We start from the raw sequence: 13,286 nt of genomic DNA on the forward strand, positions 1-13,286 counted from the left end.
GCCAATTGCTTAAATCGTGTAACATATGTGAGAAAATCCTGGGAGCCCTGCTGGAAATTGAGAAGGCGTTCCTGAGCACAATAGACCTGATATGGACGGTCAAACATGGTCTTAAGTGTTTGAATAAATCCGTCATAATCATCCAGGAGGGCATCTCCGGCATTAACTAATGGCGTGGCCCAGCTTAATGCATTCCCGTTAAGGTGTGAAATAATAAAGCCCACTTTATCCCTAGGGGTGGAGAAATAATAGGGCTTAAAAGTAAAGTGGACCAAACAGGAATCTAGGAATCCACGAAGGTTCTTTGCTGACCCATCGTATTTGTCAACAATGCCGCCCAATAGTATGCTTTCCTTCGTGGCAGAATCGCGGGATAAAACCAATTGCTTTAGCGCAGCATTCTCTGCCTTTAGGTTTTGTACTTCGGTCGTTAGTTCCTGCATGCCGCGCATAAGATCCTGAATGGCGGCCTCCATGTCTGTATCGACTTCAGTCAGGTGACGTCTCAATCTGTCACAGGTTTCCCCCTTTCTCACCTGTTTTTGCTGCTTGATGGATTCTGTTGTAGAAGTTTTCTTCCTTATGGTTCGGGTCTTGTTCACGCCCGCTCAGCTGTCTTCGGCTTCCAGTGTTCGTTAAACTTGTCTGTGATCGATAGTAAACTCCAGGAAATCCATGAAAAAATAAGGGGAAGAAGCACTCGGAGGTGGGTGCACGGATTCCGGGAGAAGGTTGGGTAAGAAGGAGAAGGGATAGAATCGAGCAAGGGTCCGGGAACCAGGAAAGCAACAAAGTTCCACGAAGGCGTACTACGGAGCACACGTCTAGCCACAGCTAACAGTAGTGTTGAGATGCACGGAAGCACAGGGTTGTGGCTATTTTATCGAGTGTGCTGCAATGAATGCGAAGACTGGTAGGCAGCGTTCAGTGTTTGCGGCCATATTGGTAGTACAACAGAGTGCAAGCCCAGCGTGACAGGGACCAGGAGGTCCAGAAGGGGTGTCCGATGGGTCATGACACACTCTATGTATCTCTACAATCAAACCCACACATCCATGAACAATACATGCATACACATACCACCACTTTCAACTCCAAACTTTCTTTGTATACACCGGACAGAACATAATGCCTACTAAAAAGCAACTGAGCAGATAACTAAAACAAAATAGAGCAGATAAGAATAAAACCAAACTATATACTCATCCACCTAAAACAATGTATTCAAAACTTTGAAACAAAACAGCTAGTCACCTTGCTCAACAAAACTAAACCAACCACCCCTAAAAAAGTAAGGCTCCTCTTGCAAAAACGAAAACTTGCAGAACACTAATCCTCATAGATCTAATTGACATAACATTTACTAAATGATTTTCACTATATTGATTTTAAACAGAATGAAACTACTACCTAAATTAATCAATAAATTACAAAAAGTACTTCTAAACATGCACAATGTCAGTATAGATACATTTTCAAACTTCTACGAAGGTGAATGGATTCACACAAGCAGCAGAGAACCATATTTCAATGAAAAGGCTTATAAACAAGAACAAAAAAAACAATTGGAATAGACAGTAATGGCTGAGGGTATGAAATGGTAGTAGACAACATTATGGCAAAACAAACCTTATAGAAAAAACATCCCCAACAAACGTTCAACCAAATATTCCTTTCTTCCAAACAAACCGTACAGTGTATAAACGGACATGCAGCTAAATATGTAATGCACGCCAACACTCCTTCAAACCTTTACAACAATTCCTCAATCACTATGTCAAACTAAAGTACAAAAGTGGAATGAAAACTTTACAAACCATAGAGTCCAGCCACACAGGACTGCAAGGACATTCCTTAGCCTGCATTTCAGGAACTGCTTGGAAAAGCACATTCCACAACATCAAAATGTTAGCAAAACACCATTCCACGATAAAGTATCTTGTGCACAGACTGTACTATGCAAACAGTCCTGCTCTAGAACTCCAAAATTTAAATAACACTCTCCTACATGGGACAGCCAAAGAACTCCTTTGAGAAATATAACACATGCAAAGTAAATATTTTTTAACTGAAGTTGACTCAGAACATTCAGTAATTTCAGAAAACATTACGATACACCTCACAAACATCAACATCCAAACAAACACAAACAAAAAAGAAATAGGAATGTTTCAAAACACATCTGCTGAAATACCAGACCAAGTGTGTGTCTGTTGTCGCAGAACATTTTATGAAAAGAGCACAGAAAAATTAGATATGGCCTACAAAATAGAGGACAATGAGGAATGCCAATGGTTCCAATTTGCTTTATATCTGACAATAGAAAACCAAATTAATGACCCCTCAATAGATTGCACATACTGCAATAAAAAGCTTGACAATAACCAAATGAAATCAGGTGCTATTAGAAACAATTTAGAATTGTTCCCACTTCCAAAAGCTCTCCAACAACTTAACCTGTATGAGGGCATTATGGTCCAAAAAGTAAACCCATGTCATACTATAATACTCCTTACAACTGAAATTGGCACCAAATTGCTGCCATCTGAGTTACTAAAAGGTATTAATAGCAAAATAATATATTTGCCATTAGAGCTTAAAGAAAATGTAGTAACTCTAGGTGTACAATGACCAATAGATCAATCATTGATTGTACTAGTTTATGGTGTACCAACAAAAGACAAAATAAATTGTCAACTACTAGTAGACTTTAACAAAGTTATATAAGCACTAAAATACCTCAAAGAAAACAATAAATACAGCAAAGATATAAACATACAGGAAAACTTAAGAGAAACCACCCAAATAATACAAGAGAAACCACCCAAATAATACAAGAGTCACCACCAACTGGCCAATTTTAACATATTGATCCTGTTACTGTAGCCAACATTTTAGACCAGTATACAATTCACCACTATACCCCAGAGACACCATAGATGATGCATTAGAAACATGTCAAATGCATAAAGACAAATAATCCCCAGTGAGCATACAGGAGAAAAGTGTAGACACACGTTTCTTTCCTCTACTCTTCCCTACAGGAAAAGGATGAAGATATGATGACAGATCCATAATAACTACTTTACCAGAATATCGCTATTTACGAATGTATTCTGATGACCCCAGATTCAGAATAAAATATAGAATACATTTTCCACATCAAAAGTAAACTAGAAACTCTATGTTATGGAATTGCACACATTAAAAACAGGCTATCATTTTTTAAATATGTCCGCTACCCAAATAATTAAAAGTCTAGTATCTCAAATCTCTTGGCACACATGCATGGTACAAAAGAATACTGGTTCAGATGTTACGCTGATGGATGTGGTATGCTAAGAAATCTAGGCGCACCCACATGGTTTGTTACTTTACATTGTAAGAGTACGCATGTATAAATTGCACAACTTCTTATGCACTGCAAACCAAAATAAATTGACCATGTCAATTTATCAAGGTACCTTCACCATTGCTTCATTGTCATGCTGCACTTTGTCTGCAATATAACTACCCCTCCACTTGGAGCACCACACATCCACATGTTTTTGTGGATAAGAGATGCTTCCAAATGTGGCCATGCTATTGATGCCACTGTTTTACAGTTTATTGAAAAATACATTGCCCGGGACAACCCTTCAAAAACCACACATAGTGGCCTAAGTACACAAATTGTTCACTTCCAAAACATTAGTGCAGCAAATACTGCTGACATAGATATACAAACAAAGGTAAATACTATACCAAATGTAGCTTCAGCTTCTCTAGACTAGTTTTCAAAAAAGGACAAGTAAATAGTTTGATGTCTTCTGTTAGACACAGTGTAAAAGGCAAATCCCCTAAAATCACATACAACACTAAAGGGACGAGGTACCCAAGCACATAAATGATTACAATGCATTCATTGCCCTCTTGTGGAATGCAAATATGGGCATACAATACATTGTAGACAATTATACTGCAGTTGCAAGATATGTCACAGCCTAGCTCACCAAAGCTGAGAAAACAGAGTTAAAAGTTCTCTGGTATCTGACAAATCACTTTCACAAACATCGTACAGCTTTGGTATAAAAATGCTTTGCCCTAGAGAATGCGGATGCTACAAAGCTGAAGACCGTTCAACAGGTACAGCCTTGTATGACAAATCCGAACATATTGTCTGCCTAAAACTTGGTCCAGCTTCATCTCGGAAAAGAGTACTAAAATCCTACCAAGAGATAGAAACAATAGCCACAAATTATCCCAACAGCCAGGACATTTAAAAGAACATTGTAATTGACACATACTACCCAAACAGATGTACTGCTTTGGAAAACATCTGCCTGTATGATATAGCCCAAAACTACTAAAAAAACATTGTCACATGAGATGAGACAACTAGCAAAAAATATTCACTCTCAACTTCTGAAGGAAGCCTGGTGAAACTTACCAAACCCAACCTAATAAATCATATAAAGTTATTATTTAAATCTCTATAACATAGAGAACTGTGTTACATGGTCCTACTGCAACTTTGTAAACATTGGTGAAAAGAAGAAGAATGTTTTGGTAACCATGACTTATTTGAAGCTTCACGTGAAAGTATTATGGCAAATGTCACTTTCAAACAATACGAAGAAATGTTGCACAATGAATACCAACAAGAGGAAGAACCTGAAGCTCTACTATATAAACACACTCCTGGGGGGAGTGAACCTACCCTTACAGGAAGCCAAGAACAACCTGGAGAACCACACATTTTAAATGAAGCAGAAATAGCCATGACTGATGTAAAAAATATCATGTATTTATCTAAACAAACCACAGCTAAATCATGAACTACTCAAGCTTTCTCTAGAAATCACTGAAGAAATTGAACATGGATTTAAACACGAAAATTAAACGTGTAGCTATAAAAATGATAAATCTCTGATCCTATATGAAAGTGGTGAAGCTGGTTGTGGTTAAAACATTTCTACAAGACTTAACAAACAACAACCTTTCATCTTTAACAGCACCCACAGGCTTAGCTGCCTATAACATTGGATGGGTAACTTTACACTGACTACCGCTCCTCCCAGTAGAACATCACAACTATTTAGAATACTACACATTTTCAGCAGAAGCTGCTTCTGAAGCAATTAGAATTTTAAAACAAATGAAAATGCTCCTGATAGATGAAATAAACATGGTTCACAACTTCATGTTGACTTGAATTCATATCAGAATGCAAATAGTTCTAATAACTGACTACGAAAAGCTGTTTGGCGGAAAAAAATGTTATTGTTTTAGAGACCTCCTACAGTTAACAACAGTAAAAGGTCAATCTATTTTCAAAACATTTGGACACAAACAATGACGTAACACATTTGGCAGCATTGGAAATGTAAATCTCTGGCAACATGCTCGCTACAGAGAGCTAACTCAAAACATGTGTCAGTCTGCAGATGTCACCTATGCTAACATTTTAAAAAGCATTCAAACTGGTCTGCTTAGTAAAGATGCTAAATCCATCTTAAATACTAGACTAATCCATGAGCTATTTGGGCAAATCACATATGCTGCTGATGTCATGGAACAAAATATAAAAAGCATGTCCTTAAAGCCAACCCTTGCTAGCTGTAGGCAATTCAACGATACAATGTTGAAAAAAGAAATGCAACCAACACTGTATATCAGCTCCATAGACAAACTAGAAGTGCACGGCATGGCACTCCCTATTTGTCAACAATCAACAGCAAAACTAAATACCTTAAAGAAATGTATGTCAAACACAGCGTGATTAGAACAAGTTTTAACGCTGTGTCTAAACTGCAGAATAATTCTAAAACATAACTGAGACCAAGGTTTAGTCAATGGAGCAATTGTTACTGTTGTTGGCTGCCAAACATATCCACATGACAACAACATTCAGTCGGTCAACATCTACTTTGACAAACTTGCAGAAGTTAACAAAATAGGCTGCACAATAGCATGTTTCTTTATTTTCAAAGACATGTACTTATGCAGAGAGCAATTCTCTCTATCTCTTGCATATGCTCCCACTATTCACAAATCGCAAGGTCTAACCCTAGATCACGCATGGATTGATATTGGCAGCACATTCTTTAAAGAAGGTATGAGTTATGTAGCACTTTCACATCTTCGTACACTCAGTGATCTACTCCTAGTTAACTTTAATGCAAACAAAGTCAACACTGACATTCCTTGCATCCTAGTATAAAACAGGCTATGTGCACTGTACATCCTCCATCTAGATATGTACCCATGTCCCTCAAAAAGGCAAACCTTTAAAAAGAAAATGAATACAATCAGAACCTATAACAGATCTACCAACAATACCACTAAAGAAACAAAGAACAACTGCTGCTCCATCAAATAATACAATCAATAAACTGTCTAGTGTTGGGAAGGGGGCAGCCCCGCCCCACCCTCCTAGGCACTGTTGAGTGAAGTGAGATGCATTCAAAGCACTATGATGTGCCAAGGGGGAGAGATGACGGTGTGACAACTGCCTTCCAATACAAAAGAAGCCCATGCCAATATAATCAAATATAATCAACCCACTTAGTATAGCGTAGAGAGCGAGCAATGTCACTTCTTTGCTTAGATATTAGGAAACCATAGGTAGAAGGGAAGACCTGCATGGTAAATGTGGCATTGCATGCACTAGGCCCAAATCGCGAGATGGGGGAAAACCCCAGCCATGCCCAAGCTCACATGAGGACAGCCCGCACAACAACCAACCGCCATAACGCCAATTCATTGTTCTAACAGTATTGCAAATATGTTCGAGAGGAGTGTGCCCTACAAGGCTCTGCGAACATAGACTGGCGCCTTGTCTGCATGCTATCTCACACTGGCCAAACATTGACCCGGCCCATCCCCAAGCAACCACAAGTTATAGCCCATATAACTGACTAAAACTTAAGACCCCTGAATTCCATGGCACCAGGTGGCCTTTGACCACCAACCCCAAAGTAACAAGTCCTGAGATATTCAAAGAGGATGGACAGGGCACATTGTTGAAGCAACAATTGTGTGATTTGTATTGCAAGGTAGTGGAAGGGATAAATTATAGTTCAAAATGAGGGTGGAGACTTTGGAGCCGGATGGCACAGAAGGGAGTGAGTGAAATATGTGTGTAAAGGTTAGACTGCCACAGAACCTCCTTTGTGCACGTCTTAAGTCCTGCCAAGTGCACAGTATAAGTGATAAAGTAGTCATATGGTAGGAGTATAATTAATTTGTTCTCAGACCTTAGATGTGAGAAGAAGATGATCACTGCAGTAACCAGGTGACATAAGATGGACAGATTGGCCTGTAACCAATAGCGTGGCATTCCTTATGGGGCAGGCAAATCCTGTATAGGAGCACACAAACCAGCCGTGCAGGATTTTACCCTATGTATTGTGTTATGTTGACAATGTTTCTCTTTATAAGATTCTGCTTGTACGACTTTTCGGCAGAACATTCTTAGCAGCAGAGTTCTTTGCTATTTTTCGCATCTGCATGTGAGATTAAAACTTGTTATCCTTAAAAGATCGATTTGGGCATTTCTTCCCTAGCGGTTTGTACTCTCTCTGGTGTGAGCGTTCTCTCAGGGGATTGCCTTCACTATCAGAAGATAAAGAGTCAAATGTCTCTTCTCAAAATCCAAGTGCAGGCCCATCAAAGGATACAGAGGCACACCTCTCTGGTCCATTTCAATTCAGCAAAACAACTGGAGTAAATTGCTATGAAAATGTAGCAATCAATCTTCTCTTCCAAATATCACCAATTGTTCACAGCATTTACTTAAACAGCCTGGACCAGTTGTGTTTTCAAATGGTCCTCCTTCATAGAAATGCCACAAATAATCTTGCCATGACTTACAGTGCCTCAGGTATAAGGCACACATTGGACTACCGTACAGGAATGGTACAATTCACCATGCACACACAGGAAGATCCACAAGAAATCCTAATGTAAATACTACAAGTACTGGAAACCAAAAACATCCTTATAAATGAAGTCTCTGCAACCATGTTTCACAAGAGCACATCCCTAATGATAGATGGGTGTATGTATCCATACCAAATTCTGAATCCATTCCATTTCACAAGCATCTGCAGAATGGAAATCATAGCATATTATGCCTTTTTGTAATTCAGCCAATCGTTCCAACATACTCACATAGCCAATATGTGAAACAAATGCTTACACAGTGCAGGTACAGTGCAGATTGTACCAAAACAACTGTACGCTTAAAGGCTTCAAACATAACCACATATCTCTTGCCAAGAAAACCTTCACAACAGTGGCCATAATCTACCACACTGGTGCTACAACCACTTCAGGCCACTATAATGCATATGTACTTTTAAAAGCCAAGATAGTTAGAATACGCCAACATGTATCTAACTACTTCAAAAATACCCTTCATTGCAATACACTTCAAATATGCCATCTCAGTCCTTGTTACTGCAATACTTCTTGGAAAATCCAAAATAATTACAATACGCCAATGTTTCCACCAAATTTAACAAATGCCTACTTAATATTCCTTCTCCCCAAATTTACTCATTAAACTATACTACAATGAACAGTCATAATAAGCCAACTGGTATCAAACTACATCTGAAATCCTACAATTGCATACATAAAACCCAAAACAGTTACAATATGCCAACTTATAACGAACTACTTCTAAAATACCCTTAATTGCAATACACTTCAAATTTACCAATACAGCTGTATTTTTACTGCAAAACGACTTGTAAAGTCCAATATAGTTAGAATACACCAACTGGTATCAAAGTACTTTAAACATTCCCTTAATTACAACACACTTCAAACAAGCATGCTATCACACTTACAGTCACACAGTAATACTATATTTTTTTTAATCCTCTCGATTTTTCCCCCTAATGGCTCAACGATTATTTCATGTCAATGCAACAACAGTGTATCAAACACTCATGTTGTACCACACATAGCCGATAGATTGTACATTTTATGAGGGTCAAAAAAGTTAATATATATATAACATGGTATGCAATTAAAGCTTTTAAACTATCCTGCTTAACAAGTTATATATTTTTTTCACAGAAAAAGAACAAGCCATTCCAGCTTTATAGCTGTATGCAGCTAAGTAACCATACTAAGTAATAACCTATATGTTATCTTCACAACTAAACAAATACCTATTCTGTAAGCACTATCCTCATTAGTACTACAATCATAAATAGAATATACACTTAAATTATATAATTCCACCATATTACAAATACTGTACACACCCCTACAGTACATATACTTACTGTACACATATTACTATACTATGTATTGCCAGTGGCCAGATTCTTGTGGGCATGGCCATAGGGTTATGCCCTCAAGTAATCTAGCCACAGCCACCTCAATAATATTAAACCATATAACACATGTTTTCAATACACATTCACATAATAAGACTCCCCCGATCCCCCTGCAATCCAGATGTTGTCCGCAGATACAAAAAGTAAATGCAGACTCAGTGGCACCTGCACACCTTTTTTAACCTATAAAAAGAGCACCATGTCAACTTTTTTCAAACTCCCCAACCTTTCCAGACCCTCTTTCAGCCACCAAGTAACCCCAAATGTGTTTTCCACAATTTTTCCTCATCATGCTATCCGTGGAAACGTACAGTTGTCCGTGGATCCAACATGGTGACTGTTTCCCAAAATATGACGCAGCTCACGTCTTTCACCATCCAAACGGTGTGCACATACGATGTTTGCGGACATCATGCCAGACCTTAATTTGTCAAGAGGCGTCCGCGGAACCCGAATCAGGAAATTAGTCCACAGACCCACATATCACTAATTTGCTTTTACCTACTTTTAGGCCATTGTTAAAATAAATACTGGATGGATTTACACAAGTTTACAAAAGCACACTTTCGGGACCAAGCCACCGCTGCGAGCGCAAATTTGGTAAACATCCGTCCTTTGGTTTGGGTTGTAGGCATCAGTGAGGATTTCCCCACATTTTGCGATCTCCTATAACTATGCGCCCCCCCCAGACAAAACGGCACCAAACTTCACAAAATTATTCTGAGGGGGACATATAAAGTTTGATGAGTATTTGTCCAGGGCGGTAAAGTTATAAGCCACCCAAAAAGTGTTCCTTCTATGAGTTGAAGAACTTACCCATATCTACAGAGCTGCTACCGCAGGCCCTGTAAAATAATAGGGTGGCGGTTGAAGCCCTATAGTTAAGGTGAGTCGGACTCTCATAGGAATTACTCAAAATTCTATTGCTAATAACTTTTGATTCGAGTAACAGATTTCACCAAAGTCATTAAGGACTCATGGGACCATCCCGACTGCTAAGTTCCATAAGATTTGCTAAAATATAATAAAAAAGTTATTAAGAAGACAAAAACATTTGTTTTTCCAAAAGTGTGGCCTACTTCCCATTTATTTTCTAAGAGACAAACATGGTACATTTGTGCCAAAGCACATAGCCCAAACCGGTGGATGGATTTGGACCAGGTTCGAAAGAACTTGGCCACAAAGGGTTGATTTGCAATCCATGTGTGGTTTGGTGTTATTCTGTGTAGTAGTTATTTAAATATTTGACAGAAAAGGGGGTGCCCCTTCTCAAAAATGGATAGCTATATCTCAGGGATTTAACCAAAGCCAGGGTTTTTTAAAAATTAAACAACTGCCATCGTGTTTTTCTATCAATGTGAGAGATAACCGCAGCCATAGCCGAGTATAGCAGGAAATGAAAAGTAGATAAATAGCTAATCGCATGTTAAAATATTTGAAAATGACTTTCGTCTAGTGGTGGAGCGGTTGCCAGAGGACACCAAGTGAAATTTGGGAGTTTTAGGAGGTCCAGGGACTGCAGCACAGAGCATCCTGTAGCCATGGCTTTAGCTCGAATAGCCGACATTTCAAAGCAAACTTCATCACAAAAACAGTGTGTGTTTTGGGGGAAAAGGCAGAGGACTTGGGAGGTGAGGAGTCAATCTGGGGGGTGGGGGGAGCTGGCACAGATGAGGGGGGCACTTGGTGAAGGCCAGGGGAGCAGGAAAGCATTTTCTTTTTCAGCCATTTTTCAGATATGTGTGGCTATATTTGAGGGTAAACAACACTACAGCTAGCCGCAGGTATGAGTAGTTTGTGCCTGTGGCTATAGATTATGGGGTGTTTGTGTTTTCTTTCTTTTTAAGTTATTTTGATAAGAATAGTGACATTGGGGGTGGAAAATCACTGCCCATGGTCAAATGCCATGGTCAGTTGCACAGTAGGTGTTTGGGAGTCTTATCTATTTTGGCTGTGTGTTATTAGACTTTACTTGTGAGACGCTGTAGAAAAAAAAGAAGAACATTGTTTTAAAAGGTCAATAGAAAAAGGAGCCTCATCCACTGTATTTTAGCTTGTGTATTCTAAGCCATGCTATTTGATCTTGTATAATTGTGCACATATGTATATATGTAGAAAACCTGATTGTGACCCTCCCCCTTTAACTAGCAATTTGTAACCAAGTTTATGAAAAACGTCAATGAACTCTAGCCGCGGTTATACTGAAAATATGTTTGGGGTATTATTTCATTGTATTTGTGTATTTATAGGTGTTAAGCAGTCCTTAAAAGGACTGTTTTAGTGTACACTGCGTGTATTATTTTAGCACATTTGGAGTACTGTTTTGATGTTATGAAGGAGCACTGCTTTTCCTTCATCGATTTGGTGTACTCTGTCATGTCAATGGAAACCGGATATGTATTTGTTTGAAATACATAATTGGTTGTGGTCTCTAATGAATGCTGAAGCTACTTTATCATCATCCACTTTAAATAACTCCATGAGCAGTCATTTATTGTATATACATCTTTTAAGTACCATTGTATCACTACTGTCTCTTTTGTCATTTATATTTCATACAGTGTTTTTGCGCCTTGAAACACTTGGCTATAATAAAGGGGAGTGATTAGTATATTGATGATCTCGCATAGCAACAGCAACGACGTGGGTGTTTTCCCACTGCTATTTAGCATGCACCTCTCATGCGGTGTTGCTACCCGTGGGTAAAAATGGCACTGTGTGCATCCGCGGCTATATTCTATCAAATAGCATGTTGTGTGGTTGTTGACATGTGGTAGCCACAGCTACGAGAGATGCTGGGCAGGAATAAAAAGGATTTCAGTGAGTTTGATTATTTGTCATTGGTTGTTGTCATGTGTGTAGCTGTCTGTAATAGGTTGTGATGAACATGTGTCATTCATTTTAGTTTTTTTGTAGTATATAGTCCTCTTTTTGTGTGGTATTAATGTCTGCAATTGTATCCTTTTCATTGTGGCAGATGTGAAAGTAAGTGTTAATACACATATACATATTTACAGGTGTATTTGCAGTGTTGTGTGTGGTAGTTGGATTAACCACTGATATCAGATGGTGTGTATTATCCTTTGTTTCATCTGCTCTGATTGTGTGGAAAACATTTCTTAATATATGTTTTAACGTTCACTAAAATGGACCTACAACATTAGATTTTTCAATCAATGGCATGTATATGTAGGCATTCAGTTTGTGTATACATGTTAGTTACGCTTGAACGTTTATTTGATTATATGTGTTGTAATGTTTATGCAGTTTCAGCCATACAGTCTCTCAATTGTTTTGACTTTTCTGTGAGGTAGTAAAATTGATGGTGTTTTGCAAGTTCATTTTAGTCATTTTTTTGTTTTTGTATTTTCTTGTAGCTGCTTATTTTAGTATCTTTTGGAAGAAAATTGGATTCTTTGCTTTTATTTTCTGTTTGGGTCTTTGATGTTTTTAGGATGGGCAGGTGCTGATAGTATTCAAGTACTTGAGGTGCTCTGGCTACTGAAGAATATGTTTTGTTAACTCCAGTGAAAGGTCAACCTATATTCAAAGTGTTTCCCATGTTCTCCAAGTTTACTTAACTTACTTCATACATTCTTTTCTGCATGTTTACTTAAACTATTCCACTCTCTCTTGTTTTCCACATTTATTTAAGTAAGTATTGTAATTCCTTAGAATAATGTCCCTTGTTTGTTCTCAACCATGTTATATATGTATGTATGTTAATTGATTATAGTAACTGTTTTTAAACGTTTATTTTAGCTTTATTGTGTTAATGAATTAGTGACAGCAATGTATATTATGTTTGGAGAGAGTGATTTTTCAATGGGCTAGTGTGGCATCTTCTGGGGCAAGTCAATTCTGGCATAAGCAGCACATTACTCTCATAACTGAAACATTGGGAGCAGTAAAATTGGAACAGGTGGAATTGAAAATTTTGCAGAAGTGGAG

The sequence above is a fragment of the Ambystoma mexicanum genome, chromosome 5q (genome assembly GCF_040938575.1).
Source record: "Ambystoma mexicanum isolate Mex_15411 chromosome 5q, UKY_AmexF1_1, whole genome shotgun sequence".
Taxonomy (NCBI): domain Eukaryota; kingdom Metazoa; phylum Chordata; class Amphibia; order Caudata; family Ambystomatidae; genus Ambystoma; species Ambystoma mexicanum.